The sequence below is a fragment of the Felis catus genome, chromosome D4 (assembly GCF_018350175.1).
Source record: "Felis catus isolate Fca126 chromosome D4, F.catus_Fca126_mat1.0, whole genome shotgun sequence".
Lineage (NCBI taxonomy): Eukaryota > Metazoa > Chordata > Mammalia > Carnivora > Felidae > Felis > Felis catus.
Window position 1 is genome coordinate 71,481,563 of NC_058380.1, and position 16,937 is coordinate 71,498,499.

General features: G+C 36.0%; 1 protein-coding gene across 1 annotated transcript in view; it reads right to left on the bottom strand.

The window, feature by feature from the left end:
• LPAR1 (lysophosphatidic acid receptor 1) overlaps window positions 1–16,937 on the bottom strand; it is a 296,957-nt gene that overhangs the window by 210,100 nt on the left and 69,920 nt on the right. Inside the window, exon 5 of the mRNA XM_019816317.2 lies at window positions 2,034–2,131. The gene's annotated coding sequence lies outside the window, so the exon portion shown is untranslated. The remainder of the gene's footprint in view (window positions 1–2,033; window positions 2,132–16,937) is intronic.

Here is a 16,937-nt window from a genome sequence, read left to right on the forward strand (position 1 = left end):
GCATAGACATACAGATCAATAGAATAGAATTGAAAGTCTAGAAGTAAAGCTATAAATACATTTATGGCCAATTGATTTTTTTTTTGAGTGCCAAGACAATTCAATGTGAAAGAATAGACTTTTCAACAAATATTGCCGAGAGAACTGTACATTCACATACAAAAGAATGAATTTAGACCACTACTTCACACCACATTAAAAATTAACTCAAAACAGATCACAGACCTAAATGTAAGAGCTAAAACTATAAATCTCTTAGGAGAAAGAATAGCACAAGTCTTCATGACTTGGATTAGGCAATGAATTCTTAGATATGACACTAAAAGCTCCAAAAACAAAGAAAAAAAAACCACATAAATTACACTTTATAAAAATGTAAAACATATGTGCTTCAAAAGACACTAGCAAGAAAGTGAAAAAATCCACAGAATGGGAGAAAACATTTGCATACCATATACCCAATAAGGGACTTGTATCCAGGATACATAAGCAGTCTCACAATTCAACAAATAACCCAACTGAAAAAATGTACAAAGGATTTGAACAGACATTTCTCCAAAGATAACATATAAATATGCCAATAAGCACATGGGAATATGCTCAATGTCATTAGCCATCAGGAAATGCAAATAAAAACCATAATGAGATACCACTTCACACACAATAGGATGGCTATAATTTTAAAAAATACACAATAACAAGTGAGGATATAGAAAAATTAGAACGCTTGAACATTGCTGGTGGGGCTGTAAAATGGTGTAGCCACTTTAGAAAATAGTTTGACAGTTCTTCAAAAATCTAATCATATGATCCAGAAATTCCACTCCTAGGTATATGACAAGAAAATTGAAAATATATGTTCACACAAAAACTTGCATGCAACATTTATAGTAGAATTATTCATAATGGCCAAAAAGTGTAAATCATCCCAAGTCTATCAACTGATGAATGGATAAACAAAATGTGGTTTATACACACAATGGAATATTATTCAGCCATAAAAAGAAATGAGGTACTAATATATGCCTCAACATGGACAAACCTTGAAAACATTATGCTCAGTGAAATGGATAGGGAGCTTCTTTTAGGAAAATGAAAATGTTTTGGAATTAATGGTGATGTTTATACAACTCTCTGAATATATTAAAATCCACTGAATTATACACTTAATGGAGGTAAACTTAATGGTATTTGAATTATATCTCAATTTTAAAATTGGAGAACTTTGTAGTAAGATGTAAAATAAAGGCTGTTTTATTTGGGACAGGAAAACTCCCTAAACTAATCCATAAAATTCATGTAGGTCCAAAAAAATCTTAATAGGACTTTTTTTTCACTTGACAAAATGATTGTAAATTTTTTTTGAGAAAATAAACATGAAAGAATCATCTTCAAAAATCTGCAAAATATTACAAAACTTAAGTTGGTTGACATTGAATTAGCTCTCCTAGATGTTATTTGTGTGTGTGTCCAAATACTACAATGTCTAAAGGCATATGCAGAGAGATATTTTTCAATTTTTCATTTTTAAAATAATGCAAATATATTAATTTTATAATAATAAAACAGTAAATCAAGCAAAAAAAAGAAAATTAAAAAATAAATAACCTATGTAGCTCCTTCTCCACTATTAGTTTATTCTATTTTAGGCTAAAAATCCCTCTTCAATGTATCTGCATCTGCATAATTTCAAGTCACTTTTTCAGCCTTGTTGATTTTCTCTTAATATAGGTTAATTTATGAACAACCTCCCTAGAATTTGGCACCTAACCTGAAGACATTCAACGTGGACTTATTGGCACACAATAAACATTTATTTTCTTGGTTATTCTGGTTATTTCATTTACATAAATGCATCCTAAAACCATATTACCCCTTTGGGGCAGTTAATGCACAAAGTTTACTGATATTGGGTCAAAGATGAGTGCCTGAAGCCCCATGTCTTATTCATAATCAGTACTGCTAAGCCAAAAACTATCTTTATCATCTTGTCCCACGTGCAGTGATATTTGGAATAAAGTATATGACCTTACCTAATTCCATCAAATTTCATCTTGATCTTGTTGTCCCAATCCTTTGTATTTGATGCAATCATTCAAGGTATTCATTAACTCCTCCAGCTCCGTGATATCTAAAAATTTGTAAGGAACGATCCTTAGACCATGATCTGAGTCATTTATGAAAAGAATATCAGGGCATCTTGGGGGACACAGACTGAAGATAATATGAAAATCTCCTTATGCATTAGTTAATTCCCACTGTATCTGACATCTAGCCCAAAGGTGCTCAGACCCTAGTTTACCTAAGAGTCACCTGGGTAGCTTAAAAATTCTCTGGGCTCACCTGTAGGGATTCTGATTCAATAGGTTTAGAATGAGGTCTAATTAAAACTAACATCCACAGAACTACCTTTAGATTTAACTAAGTCTATATATTTCTCTTTATTGATTATAAATATATTGGAGAGGTCATGTCATACACATTGCTGAACGCAAGATGAAGTGTCTATTGAGTTTACTCCACCCACCACTTGGCTCCACGTTAAAGAAGAGAATAGAGTCAATGTGCAAGAAAACCCCTGCTGTCTTCTTATGAACAATGTTGCCTTTGTGTTCACAAACCCTTTCCTAATAATCAATCCTAGAAATTTATTTTCATACATTTTTATTTAATGACCAAATATCTGGAGGGGGGACTAGTATATGCCAAATATTATGCTAATCTATATTCCCACCTGTGGTAAGAGTTTTTCTTTGCACCCATGTTCACATTGGGTCTTATAATTCTTCTTTGTATTTAGTCTGATAAGATAGAATAAATATATTTGCGTATTTTTAACTTATATTTTTATTATCTTCAATAATGAAGATAAATATTTTTTCATATTTTTCTTGGGCCATTGCAAATTCCCCATTGATTCCCATATATAAGTTGTTGTGTTTATTTTTTCTAATAAACATGTAATTTATCACTGTTATATTTAATGTTATAAGGGTTGCAAATAGTTTTCTCCATTTTCTGTTTCTCTGTTCCCCTTTGTTGTCTTTTAACCTTTTTATGATTTTTCTCCTTTATAGAAAATATGTTTCAAATTCTTATGCAGACAAAGTCAACAACCTTTTCATTATGGTTTCTGCCATTGTTTGAAACCATGCTTTGAGGCGCCTGGGTGGCTCAGTTGGTTAGTCACCTGACTCTTGATTTCGGCTCAGGTCATGATCTCACGGTTTGTGAGATGGATCCTTGCGTCAGGCTGTGCATTGACATCGCAGAGCCTGCTTGGGATTCTCTTTCTCTGTCGCTCTCTGCTCCTCCCTGCCCTCTCAAAATAAATAAATCAACTTGAAAAAAAAAGAAACCGTGCTTTAAATATCTTCTTCCAAGATTATGTAAATATTCAATTATATTATCTTTAGAATATAATCTTTTATGTTTTATATATTTAAATTTTAGATATCATTTTATCAGTTATATATTCCTATAATTATTTAAAAATATAATCCTTCAAAAATCTGGATCAGGAATGTTAATTAGTATTGTTCAAATACTAAAAATTGAGGAATTGTGTAAATGTATCATAAGATGAGATTAGTTGATTATGTAGAACTTGCATGAGATAGAACATTGTGGCACATGAGATTTTGGTTTAAAGGGATATTTTCTTATATGAAATTATTCATAATTTAATGATCAGTGTAGCAAGACTACACATAGAGACACACATGCATTCATGAAGTCCAAAGCTAAAACTATATGCTGTGTTGAATTCTATTAACTTTGAGGTAAATAGGAAAATATGGTAAAGTATCAACTATTTGGTTTTAGATGACTTGCATAATATTTGGAAGTTATTTAGAAATTTTTGTTTCCAAATATAACTGTGCTGCTATTGTGAGTCATCAATAACCAAACCAAGTCAATAATATACTTGCCATAAATAAGCATGAGTTTAACTATTTCTAAGTGTCATATGCAAATAGAAATATACTATCACGTTTTACTGATATGGGGTCAGCATGCTTCTGCACTTAAATTTCCACATTTAAATGACTTTTAATAGTCAATTAAAAACACAATTCTGGCATAAGAGTTTCAACAACATGAAGATGTTGGTGGCTTATTGTGTCGGGGGTCCCCAAGACCCCAGGTTTGATGATCTGCTGGGAGGACTCAGAAGACTCAGCACAAGGCCATACTCATGACTATGATTTATTACAGCAAAAATATCAAAGCAAAATCAAAGAAAAGACCAGAGGAAACATGAAAGCTTCGAAGAGTTTTCTCCCAGTGGAGTCACAAGAGAAGCACTTAATTCCCCAGCAATGCGCTGTGACAACACATGTAAAATGTTGTCTACCAACGAAGTATATTAGAAACTCAGCACACGGGGTTTTTACTGGGGGCTGGTCACACAGGCCCCCTCTGCCTAGCATGTGCTGAAATTCCAGATTCCCAAAAGGAAAGCAAGCATTCAGCAGAAACCACATTGCTTGTACAAACTGTCTACGCACAGTGAGCCACTCTTATCAGTTCTGTGAATGGTGGCCATTTTCCAGAAATCCAAGTTTCCAGATGCCAGTCAAGTGCCAACTTGCAAATTGGCATTTCCAAGGATAGCAGTTTCTAGCCTGCTTTCTTAATTATTTTCTGCACACATGGGTACAAGTTATCATGTTACCAGATATAGGAATCACATACACACACAGTCTCATTCATACCCAAATAAAGTTAAACAAAGAAAAGTAAATGAAGTTTACCCTAAAATTCATTTTTATTGGGCCCCAAAATAAATTATTCCAGAAGTGACCAACTCAAAAGGGATCAGAAATTAAAATATCATAAAGTTTTTTTCTCAAGGGGTAAAATTAATGCACATTTGTCACAGAAAATGGGGAAAACTCAGAAAAATATTAAAGAAATAAGATTCACTAAAACCCTCAGTCGTAGATTTTACCATTGCTGACCCTTCCTATTCATGTACATCTATTAACGTAGTTGATACCATACTTACTATTAAATTTTATTTTAGTTACCTTCATTTTTCTATGTCACTAAAAGTTCCCACTAAACATTTTTCATAATGGAAAATATTTCATCCCTAGTTATAATTTTTAAAGTCTTCTCCTTTCTGTTGGATAGGTTGTTTCCTGTCATTAATATTTTTTTTAACCGTCATAAAACCTTTCAATGGCTTCCAATTGCTCTTGGAATAAAGGTCAGAATCTTTAATATGGTCAACAAGGCCCCACGTGATCCGGGGCTCCCTTCCCTCTGCAACTCTAGTTTACTCTCTGTCTGCCCTCAGTTACCATGGCCTTCCCGGAGTTCCTCAAATGTGCCACTGTCTCCCGCTTCATGGTTTACACATGTGTCGGTAGCCCCTACTTTCTATACTGTCATTAGCACAGTCATTTAATTAAGTTAATTAAGTATGCACATTTTTAAAAAATATGTATCTCCCATAATAGGCAGTAATCCCCATGAAGGCAGAGCATGTATCTGTCTTGTCCACTGATGTATTCCTTCCCAGTGCTAAAGGTTATCCCTGGAATATACACATGCAAAAATAATTGTGGAATTAAATAGATGCATAAATAATAGGATTCTACCTTTAAGTCAATTTTCAATCACTTAGTATATTTGATAACTTTGTTCATTGGATGCCCACATTTCTTGAGTTATCATTAAATATTTCCTTTTTGTAGGATTTTCATTTCCTCATTATACTTCTTCATTATCTATTATGGTAAATAATTAAAACCATTTAATTCTGTACATATTCTTCTTATAGACCCTTTACTGAACTATTTTATTAATTCTAGTAATTTTTAGATGTATTGTGTAGATTTTTCTCCAAATCACAAAGGCTATGACTTACACTTTAAGTAACATCGTTATATTTTATCACTTATTATATTATTCATATTCATTCCTGGTCGTTAGATTTCAATTTTGAATCAATACTATTTTGTATAGTATTTTTAAAATTTTCCTTATGGATGGGTTTTTTGCTTAATCTGTTTGTAAAAATCAATCTCTCTGTCTTTTAGCATGTGCTCTTTCAAACTTCTGGAGGCTTCATTATAGATAAAGGTGTTTACCTACAGATTTTATTTTTTAATCAGGATGTTGGGTGAAAACTGAGTGGAGAGAAAGGATTTTCTTCTTTGTAGAAGAATTGAGAGGTCTGGACTCTCTTGTAGGGCACCAGGTCAAAGACACTCCATTTGGGGGATGTGAGCCAGTTCCTACAACTTGGTAATAGGGTGAGGGTAACAAGTTAGTTGCCCTGGAGGGTCCAGGAAATGGAGAATAGGTTTAATTTATGAATCCTGGAAATAGTCATATCTGATATCCAGCATTTTCTTCTCTATACTGCATCTAGTATTATTTAGGTATCTGGTACTGTGAGTAGAGTTTTGTTTAAATGTTTCAGCCTCAGCTAACTTCTGGGTGCTAATCGATGGGCCTATCTCCCCATTTGGGTTGCAGCTCTCCAGAGTGAGCTGCAGTGGCCTTCGGAAGCCAGTTCAGAAATAATAAGAAGTTATTATCCAAAGATCAGAGATGCAGGCCAGAGGGAGGTCGCTGGCCCGAGCGTGCAGTAAAATCTAGGACTGATCTGAGAAACACTCAAATATTCTATAGAGAGTCCCAGAGACCTTGGGGAGGGGAAAATGAGAAAAGTCTAACTTTCCTGTGGCCAAACATAATGAGAGCTCAGACCCTTTCATTCAGAATTAGAGTGAAGTGCTAGTTCTGACAACTGGAGAGGTCAGCAACCCCTGGGTTACATACTAATAAATTCACTTAATAGGCAGTCAGTGAGACAGAAACTCCTTTTCCAGATGCTTTTGTAACTTCCTGCTACACAGCGCTGTGATTACTGTTCTAAAGTTCTATTTCAAAATACATAATGTCAATTTTGTTTTGTTTTGATTTTTAAAAACACTGAATGTAGATGAAGTTACAACAAATGCAGCATCTTTATCTGGTACCACGAATAAAGAGCCACAGAATATTTGCATAATTTAACCTAGAAATTCTACTTAATGAAAACATCTTGAAATAACAAAAAATGTAAAGGAAGGCACAAAAAGGGGTTAACAAACAAAATAAACTTCAGGTTTACAAAAAATGCCTTAAAACTTTGGGCTGAAAAGCAAAAAATATTCATTCATTGACAGAGATGATGCTGATAATAATGATAAGGAGAAATGTATGTTATTTATGCCATTATCAGTATAAAAGTTTTGGAATCATATATAAAATTCCATAAGTAAAATAAGTAGCAGCATGAGTGCAAAATGGCAAATAATATGTTAAGCAATTAAAAGTATTTAAATATTTAGGGGCACCTGGGTGGCTCAGTCGGTTAAGTATCCCACTTCCACTCAGATCATGGTCTCGGGGTTTGTGAATCCAAGCCCCACGTCAGGCTCTGTACCAACAGCTCAGAACCTGGAGCCTGCTTCGGATTCTGTGTCTCCCTTTCTCTCTGCCCCTCCCCTACTTGCCCCCCCAACTCCCACCCTGCTCTCTCTCTCTCTCTCTCTCTCTCTCTCTCAAAAATAAACATTTAAAAAACAAGTAAATAAAAGTATTTCAACATTTAAAATATTAAGTTACAAAAGGGCAGAAGAGTGTATTCGCTACAAAATAGGCCCCCTGGCTTAGATTGCTGGTAGACGGGAGAGTTAGCCAACCCTGCACAAGTAGTGGAGACATCTATACTGTCTTCACGAGCTAGCTTTCTCTCTTTCTTTACCCTTTGTGACCTGTTCTTACATGTGCAGAGGATAGGACATACACATTCCTCAGCAAATGGTAATAGCCCTTAGTAGTAACTTCCATCCCTACTTGTACATAAGCGTGAAAGCATGGTGATATTATGTACAAAAAAGCACCCATGTCAGTGCTATTTATACCAGTAAAATATGGAGACAACCTAAATATGACTAGGAATTGGAAAATCATTAAATATTCCATCATCAGTTAACTCACTGAAATACTTTGGAATCCTCAGAAAATAATTTTCTAATTAAATTTTAAGTTAACTCTAAAAGATGCACCCTGGGAAACATCTTAAGATTGAATAATAAAGGTAAAAATAATATAAAATATACAAACATAATGGGCAGATGTCATATTTTATTTTAATTTTTTATGCCTTTTTGAGAAAGAGACAGCACAAATGGGGAAGAGGCAGAGAGAGGGAGAGAGAGAGAATCCCAAGCAGGCTCCACACTGTCAGCGCAGAGCCCCATCCAGGCCTCGAATTCATGAAACCATGAGATCATGACCTGAGCCAAAACTGAGAGTCTGACATTTAACTGACTGAGCCACCCAAGTGCCCCAGCCTAAGTCATATTTATAAAGCATGCTGAGAGGAAACACATAACAAAATGCTAGCAGCAATTAAGATGACAAGTTATGAATTTTTTCTGTTTTTTTTTTTTTTTGGAACAGTGAAGTTAATTTTATAAGAAAAATTATATATGAAAGTATATTGTGACAACTGGCTGCTTCCATAATTTTTGGACCCATAGCCAGAAAACCTCAAGGTGATTAGGGCTCTGTGGCAGCCAGGCACCTAGAGATTCCCATTTTCAGCCCTAGTTTCGGTGTGTGCTCCCAAAGAGTCAGAACCCCTATGTCTGCATACCATCTTGATCCAACCATATTGAGTTTTTAAAGAGGGTCACCAGAAACAGGATCTTCTTATAGAAGAGATGAATAATAAATCCCCAGAAGAAAAAGAGTATATATTTAAAGTATACAACTTGATGATTTGATATTGTTTGTGATTTGACATTGTGAAATGATTACCAAGACCAAGATAATTAAGTGTGTACCTATCACCTCACGTAGTTAACTCTCGTGCGTGTGTGCATGTGTGTGTGCGTGTGTGTTAAAAATGCTTCAGATCTACTCTCAGCAAATTTCAAGCGTGCCATACCATACTATTAAGTATGGTCACCATGCTGTACATTAGATCCTCGGAACTTCATCTTACAGATGAAAGTTTGTACCCTTTGATCTGCATCTCCTCATTTTTGCCTACCCACAGCCCCAGCCAACCATTCTATTCTTTGTTTCTATGAAACTGGCTTTTTTTTTAGAATGCCACATACAAGTGATACTATGCAGTATTTGTCTTTATCTGACTTACTTCATTTAGCATAACACCCGTCAGGTTCATCCATGTCGTCACCAGTGGCAGGATTTCCTTGTTTTTTTTTTTTCTTTTTTTTTTTTTTCAACGTTTATTTTTATTTTTGGGACAGAGAGAGACAGAGCATGAACGGGGGAGGGGCAGAGAGAGAGGGAGACACAGAATCGGAAACAGGCTCCAGGCTCTGAGCCATCAGCCCAGAGCCTGACGTGGGGCTCGAACTCACGGACCGCGAGATTGTGACCTGGCTGAAGTCGGATGCTTAACCGACTGTGCCACCCAGGCGCCCCAGGATTTCCTTGTTTTTTAAGGCTGATAATATTCCATTCCATACATACACAACATTTTCTTGATCTATCCATCAACCAAAAGACATTAAGTTGTTTCCATATCTCAGCTATTGTGAATAATGCTATAATGAATATGGGAATGGGGATATCTCTTCAAAATAGTGATTTTGTTTCCTTCAGATATATACCCAGGAGTGGGATTGCTGGAGCATATTGTAGATCATATGGTAGAACGGGAGTTCTATTTTTCACTTTTTGTGGAACCTCTATACTGTTTTCCATAATGACTGCAACCAATTTCCATCCCCACCAATAGTATATAAGGATTTCCTTTTCTCCACATCTTAGCCAACATTTGTTATCTCTTGTCCTTTTCATAATAACCATCCTAACTGCTATGAGGTGATGTCTCATTGAACCACATACTTCTTTTATTTCCAGGTGAAGGCAACCCTTTGAAAGACCCCTGTGGGGTCAAGCTTAAAATTGAATTATGCTAAGTGGTCAGATCACCTCCTCCGTCAATGGCAGGAAATGGTAGTAGAAAAGTAGAGAGACTATATCAGAATCTGGAGTTTTACTAATTCATGACAACCACAGACAATTACAGATTCTTCTGTAGGAAAAACAAAGAGTAGAGGAAAGGTAGTTTATTCTGTCCTAACCAGACTCTAGCCCATCCCGTTCCAGTGTCCAGAGCCTACCATTCATGAATTTAAAACTCTACCCACTGTTCCTCCTTCTTGCCAGTCTTCTCAGTCAAGTATTCTGTAGCAAGGGCACAAGAACTAAGACCTAATACGTGTCTCCTAATTAGTAATTAAAGTGACATAAAAAGAATTGTCATACATTTAGTCAGCATGCATTTTCCTTTCACTTCAGGCTCAGAGACATCTGAGGATTCATACAGATAATTTCACACTACAGGTAGCTAATCATTTGTATACCTTCAAATGGATATTATTTAGGTATATGAGCATCCTTTACCTAAAGGAGAAACCAACTGAATGCTGGTCAGGAGAACCTCAGCCTACACTACCCTGGAATCACAGACCCACTGACTGTGACTAGAGCTTGCTTTCTAGCAGCCAATTCTTCCCACCCCAAGGGCCTATGTAGGCAAAACACTCTTCAACAACCTATAGAACTCTTCCCGAAAATAGCTGTGTTAAATACAATTTTCTCCATATAATTACATTTCCAGTAATGTTGTAGTACCCCTATAATTACAGACCCATAGAAACAAGTATGTGCACTTGTTAAAACTCGGGAAATTAATAACTAAGACTTGTACATTTCACTGTAAGTTTTACATTAAAAAAACTTACATTGTAAGTAGGTTTTACATAAACTAATATTCAATCATGTTAATGACATACAGAATACAATACACAGATATCCATATATTGAAGTCTGCAACTTACCTTGAATTACATCATCAAAAATAAGATGGACTAATAGAGGGATGGTTGGACAGACATGTGACAAAGCAAGTAGAGTAAAATGCTCATAATAGAATGTAGATAGCAGACATAGGGGTGTTCACTGTAAAATTTGTTCAACTTTGCTGTATGTTTAAAATATTTCATAACAAAATGCTGTAGGGAAAAAGAAATCAACTCGCATTCTCCATCCTAGCTCTAAATAAATTATGAAGTAAATTTATTACTTTGCTGTGTCTGCCTTCAGTAACCTCCTTCACTCCTGATCATTTTAATTTTTTGGAATTATAGTTCCATTCTTCTCTCAAAAATAGAATTGCCTATAATGACTCAGGATACTGCTAGTACTGTGACCATCACAAGGCTCAAACTGAATTACTTTGCCTCACCTGGAATATTTGAGTATTAGTTAAGTTTCTTTGGTTGTGATCACCATATGCTGACTAACTTAAACAAATAAGGAAGGGTGCCTGGGTGCCTCAGTTGGCTGAATATCTGACTCTTGGTTTCAGCCCAGGTCATGATCCCAGGGTCATGGGATTGAACCCCATGTTGGGCTCCACACTGAGCCCGGAGCCTGCTTGGATTCTCTCTCTAGCCCTCCCTCTGTCTCTCTCTCTCAAAAAACAAAACACAAAACAAAACAAACAGGGAATTGACTGGAAAGATACAGGGAAGCTCACCAGATGGAGGGAAGGTTTGGAAACCAAGCAAGGAACATACAGACACTAGACTGCTCCAAAGAGTTTAGGAAGCAAGCATACTGTTGCCCCAGGAGCTGAGGCCATAATAAATTAACTCCAAGAATTAATAGCCTTTCATCATTCTGCTTCTAGTTCCAACTTCAGGCAGAGAACTTCCACTTAGGCTTCCTGGCCCGCTAAACTGTATTTAATGGGAATAAAGATCATTTCCAAAAGATACTGGAATAGGTGCTGAACAACCAAAAAAACAAGACAAAAAAGCTGACCAAAACAAAGAGTGCAGTGCACTTACGTTATTCTGTCACCCTTACCAGACAATGATACCATACTATTTACTTGAACATCACTGTTTTTCACTTCCATGAAAACATGGAGTTTGGTCACTCCAACTGTGTGGCTATCTTCAAATCTCCATCAAAATTTCCTAGGTTCTATTTTTTGCTCCCCTTCTCAGCCCAGATTCCAAAATTTCATAAAGAAGCATCATCTCCTTATACTCACTTCCAATGCTGGCTAAGGATTTAAGACTTCTCTGGGTCACATCACGGATCCCACACTAGTGTATCTAAACCTATATCAGCTTGTATATTTGGATCTATTTCATAACTGGGAAGTTCTTCTCTGGATATTGGTGAAGATGGGACCTCAGTCCAACTGCTTGTCCAACAATATATCAGAACTGAAGGAAGCCCCAGGAACTAACCTGATCCACCTGAGTTCCACTCTGTCTAGAACAGGAATGCTCTGGGATGATTGCTTCTTAGGAGAGCCACTTAGGAGACACAGGAGAGTAATGAAAGTCTGCAGAGCAGCCTAAGCCATTTTAAGCAACTGTATTTGAAATAACTAACAATTTCAACAGAAATTTGTGAGTAGGGAATGGAGACTTGGCTCTGGAGCTGCACATTTGGGCTGTGTTTATGTGAGTCAGGAGAAAATCTGGCTCTGAAGCTGACACACTAGCACGGTTGTGGCTGGTGCCTCTCAGAGTAATTTGGAGTGCATCCAGCAAGGATTGGCCCTCCAGTGTGGGAAGCCAGCGGCCAGCTGGAATTATTTTCCATGGGCACCACACCCCTGGATTTTCAGGGTGTCCTCACACTACTGGCTCCATTATGAAAGAGCACACCCACCATCAGATAGCAACCTGGGGGGTTCCCATCACCACTTGATTTTCCAAGTTCTGACTTCATTTTCTCCAAGGCATTTTCTTCTTATTTTTCTGGTTACAAGGAACTGCAGCTGCTTTATTTGGCTATGTTTGTCCTTAAAAATGGAATATTAATTGATTTAAGAGTTTACAGCTGACTATTCATATTCAGAAAGTTTTAATTCTAGTGCTGGCTTCATAAATTATTAATTGTTTGAGTTTGAAAAAAAAATCACTCCAATTTCTCTAAATTGTACTTTCTTAGTCTAAAAAAATCTGTCCTATGTACCTTAGATTATTATAAGGATCGAGTGTCATGTTTTACCATTCTACAATAGGTTTCCTATCTGTGTCTGATGAAATTATATAGATTCTTTATATATCAAATATATTAATCATACATAAAAATTTTTAAGTCTGGTATTTGCCTTTAATTCTCTTTAGGTTGCTTTTAAAATATAAAAAATAATCAAGCACAACGATTATAAAAAGAATAAGATGTATAAAAAGAATATATAATGTCATAGTTTTTAAAAAATTAAAAATTACTCATAACTTCACTCACTAGTGTGTGTTTTAGAATATACACTTGTATTTTGACGATGCATATATTTGCAGATATTTGTGAAGACATACATATTTTACAACAAAATTAGGATCAGAGATACATGCTGTTTTATAAATTCCTTTTTTATTTCACAATATGTTGCAAATATGGATATGTGAGATAGTGTGTAAAATATGAAATATCTTACAAACATTCTCAATTACTGTCATTATAATAATTTATACTACGGACCCAGCAAAATTTATGTTTTCCTAGGATAATGATTAATTTTAAGACTATATTTCCATTCTTAAAAGTGTTACTTAAAAAAAAAAAAAAACAGCTAAAGGCTACAGAATCCTGAGAGCTAAACAAGAGAGTATAATGTTTCCAAAAAGGACTTGCAGGTGTGAATGTGATAAAGGACTATGTCCAAAGAGTAGAAATCTAGGTATTGGAGTCACATACGGATTTGAATTCTAGTTCTGTCCCTTTAAGTCTTGCTTTTCCTGTCTATTAACAAAATAAAATATAGTTCTTACCTTAAAACAATTTTTATTTAATACTTAAAATACATAGCAAAAAATAATAAATATGTCATTAATATTACTATAATTATTACTATTTAATAATAGATATTTAAGTTCTTTTTAAAAAAATTTTAATGTTTATTTTTGAGAGAGACAGACAGACAGAGTGAGGGAGAGGCAGAGACACAGAGAGAGGGAGACACAGAATCCAAAGCAGGCTCCAGGCTCTGAGCTGTCAGCACAGAGCCCAAGGTGGGGCTCGAACTCATGAACTGCAAGATCATGACCTGAGCCTAAGTCAGACACTTAACTGACTGAGCCACCCAGGCACCCTAAATCATGGATATTTAAGTTCTAAAAATAGGCTTTCAAAAATACTGAGGATTTTATGGCTCTCGTGGTTTAATTTAGTGATATAACCTATAATTTGACTATCACAAAACTGTCTTCCCCCTTTACCTGGATAGAAAATTAAACCATTAAAATTTTTCCTAGTGCTAGCACAATAAATGAAAATATATGATAAGAGATTTCAAAAAAGAGAGAGTATAGGGGCGCCTGAGTGGCTCAGTCAGTTGAGTGACCAACTCTTGATTTTGGCTCAGGTTATGATCTCACGTTCTGTGAGATTGTGCCCCATGTCGGGCTCTGCACTGACAGCATGGAGCCTGCTTGGGGATTGTCTCTCTCCTACTCTCTGCCCCTCCCCCACTTGCTCTCTCTCTCTCTGTCTCAAAATAAATAAACAGTAGATTTAAAAAAAAAGAGAGAGTATAATAATCATTGCTTCCAATAATTGTGAATGTTCAACCTTCCTATTAATTAAGGAAATTATTACAATGATAATATATAAATATTTTCAGGCATGATGTTGTTAAAAGAAAACAAACACGAGAGCCCACTGATGGTAGCTGTCCACTAAGATAAGCATTCTCATAAATTGGTGGTGGTGGCAAAAAGTGCTACAGTGTTTGGAAAGTAACCATATAGTGTATAATAAGATAATTTAAAAACTAGTAGTAATTTACCAATAATCACAATTCTAGAATTCCCTTCTAATAAAAAAATTGATTACAACAGGATCTTTGTCACCGATTTGGCTATTACACTTTTGTCTATGTTAGTGAAAAATAATAATACAAATACCTGAGACTAGGAGATTAAGAGACTATTAGTACATCCATTCAGTGTAATATATGGCCATTGAAATATGTTTCAAGTAACTTTCTAATAACATTTTTTAAATGCTTGTGTTGTAATGGCATGAAAAATGCAAATTTAAGGGCATTTCATAGGCTGCATGTCATTTTGTTTTGTTTTTCATGCCTAAGCAGACATCAATTTGGACCTTATTTTTGCCTTCCACTAGAATAGGTATATTATCTTCACTCTTCTTCCCTTTATTTGCATCCTGACTGGATCTCCACCTCAGACCCACTGATGTACCCCACCTTCTAGTGTGGCTCTAGGCCTCTGGTTACAGCCTGAGGTTTTACTCTGTTCAGGTCTACTACCCAGAAAGGCTTCCTACCACCCTCCACATTCTTTCCATTTATTCCCTGACCTATTACCTCTCAACTGAAGTAAATACACCTCTTGGGAAACAACACATCCTTGTATTCCTCTCCTTTAGTTTGTGAAACCGTCAGGTTGCTGCCATGAGTGAAAAAGAGAAGATATTGATGGGGGCTAGGAACTGGAGAGAGAGTAGCATACTTGGCACCCTTATCAAAAAGTGCATATATATGAGGTGGTGAAGAGGGCCAGCTTGCAAGCCTTCCATGTCTCAGAGCTAAGGCCAGAGACTGGAGTTGACTAAAAGTCTCCTTCTGCTGTATTTTCCCACCTGCCGTGCACTGTGGCGTTAGTAAGGGAGGGTAGAGGTCATGATCCTTTAGATTCAACCCAGCTTCTGTGCCACAGCAGCAGATGGAATTTCCTTCTGTTCTTTGGAATGTGGTCTCCTAGTACCTGTAGTTTCTCGGGGCTTTATTCATTTAGTTTGGTTTGGTTTTAGGGTCTTTATTTATTTAGTGTTACATACCAACAAGAGCCTAATGAAATAATGGGAAAGAGCATATCATTCACTGTGTTTTAAAAGCAAATTTGGGGCACCTGGGTGGCTCTGTCAGTTAAAGGTCCCAACTTTGGCTCAGGTCATGATCTCGCAGTTTGTGAGTTCAAGCCCTACATCAGGCTCTGTGCTGACAGCTCAGAGCCTGGAGCCTGATTCAGATTCTGTGCCTCCCTCTCTCTCTGTACCTCCCCCGCTCACACTCTGTCTTTCTCTCTCTCAAAAATAAAAAAAAAAAAAAAAACCATTTAAAAAAATAAGAAAAAATTAAAAATTAAAATAAGTAAAAGCATATTTGGCAGCACCATATCTAAGTAAGCATTGTTAAACAGTTGCCATTAATTGTTTAAAATACCTTAATCACAGATTTCTCTTTTAAATTAGTTCCTGAGAATATCTCATTGTAAATAGATTTTTATATTTCTTTGGAAACTCAATGCATACAACTATGTAAATAACTTGTTTATTTACATAATTAATTTTAAAAAACCTGTTTGGGGTTCTGCTACCTTTATACCCATTTCAAAAAATTTTTTTAATGTTTATTTATTTTTGAGAGACAGAGTGTGAGAGGGGGAGGGTCAGAGAGAGAGACAGAGACAGAGAGACACAGAATCCAAAGCAGGCTCCAGGCTCCGAGAGCCATGAGTACAGAGCCCGACGCAGGGTTGGATCTCACAAGCGGTGAGATCATGACCTGAGCTGAAGTCGGAAGCTCAACCGACTGAGCCACCCAGGTGCCCCCCTTTATATCCATTTCAAAATTTGTCTTCCTTTCCGTAGATAACGATCCTAAGGAAAATGTTTAATTGAGATTTAAGAAACACATAATATAAAAAAAGAAAAATAATTTTGTTTAATTTATGGATTTTTTAAAAAATGATGGCATCAGATGAATTTGATTAAATTGCTTCAGGGACAAAATGTTCATTGGAAATATAAGAGACATCATATTCCAGATGGAGAGAAATGCAAATGGCAGCCAATTTATGTATTAATGAAAGTTTAGGTCTATTTACTTACAG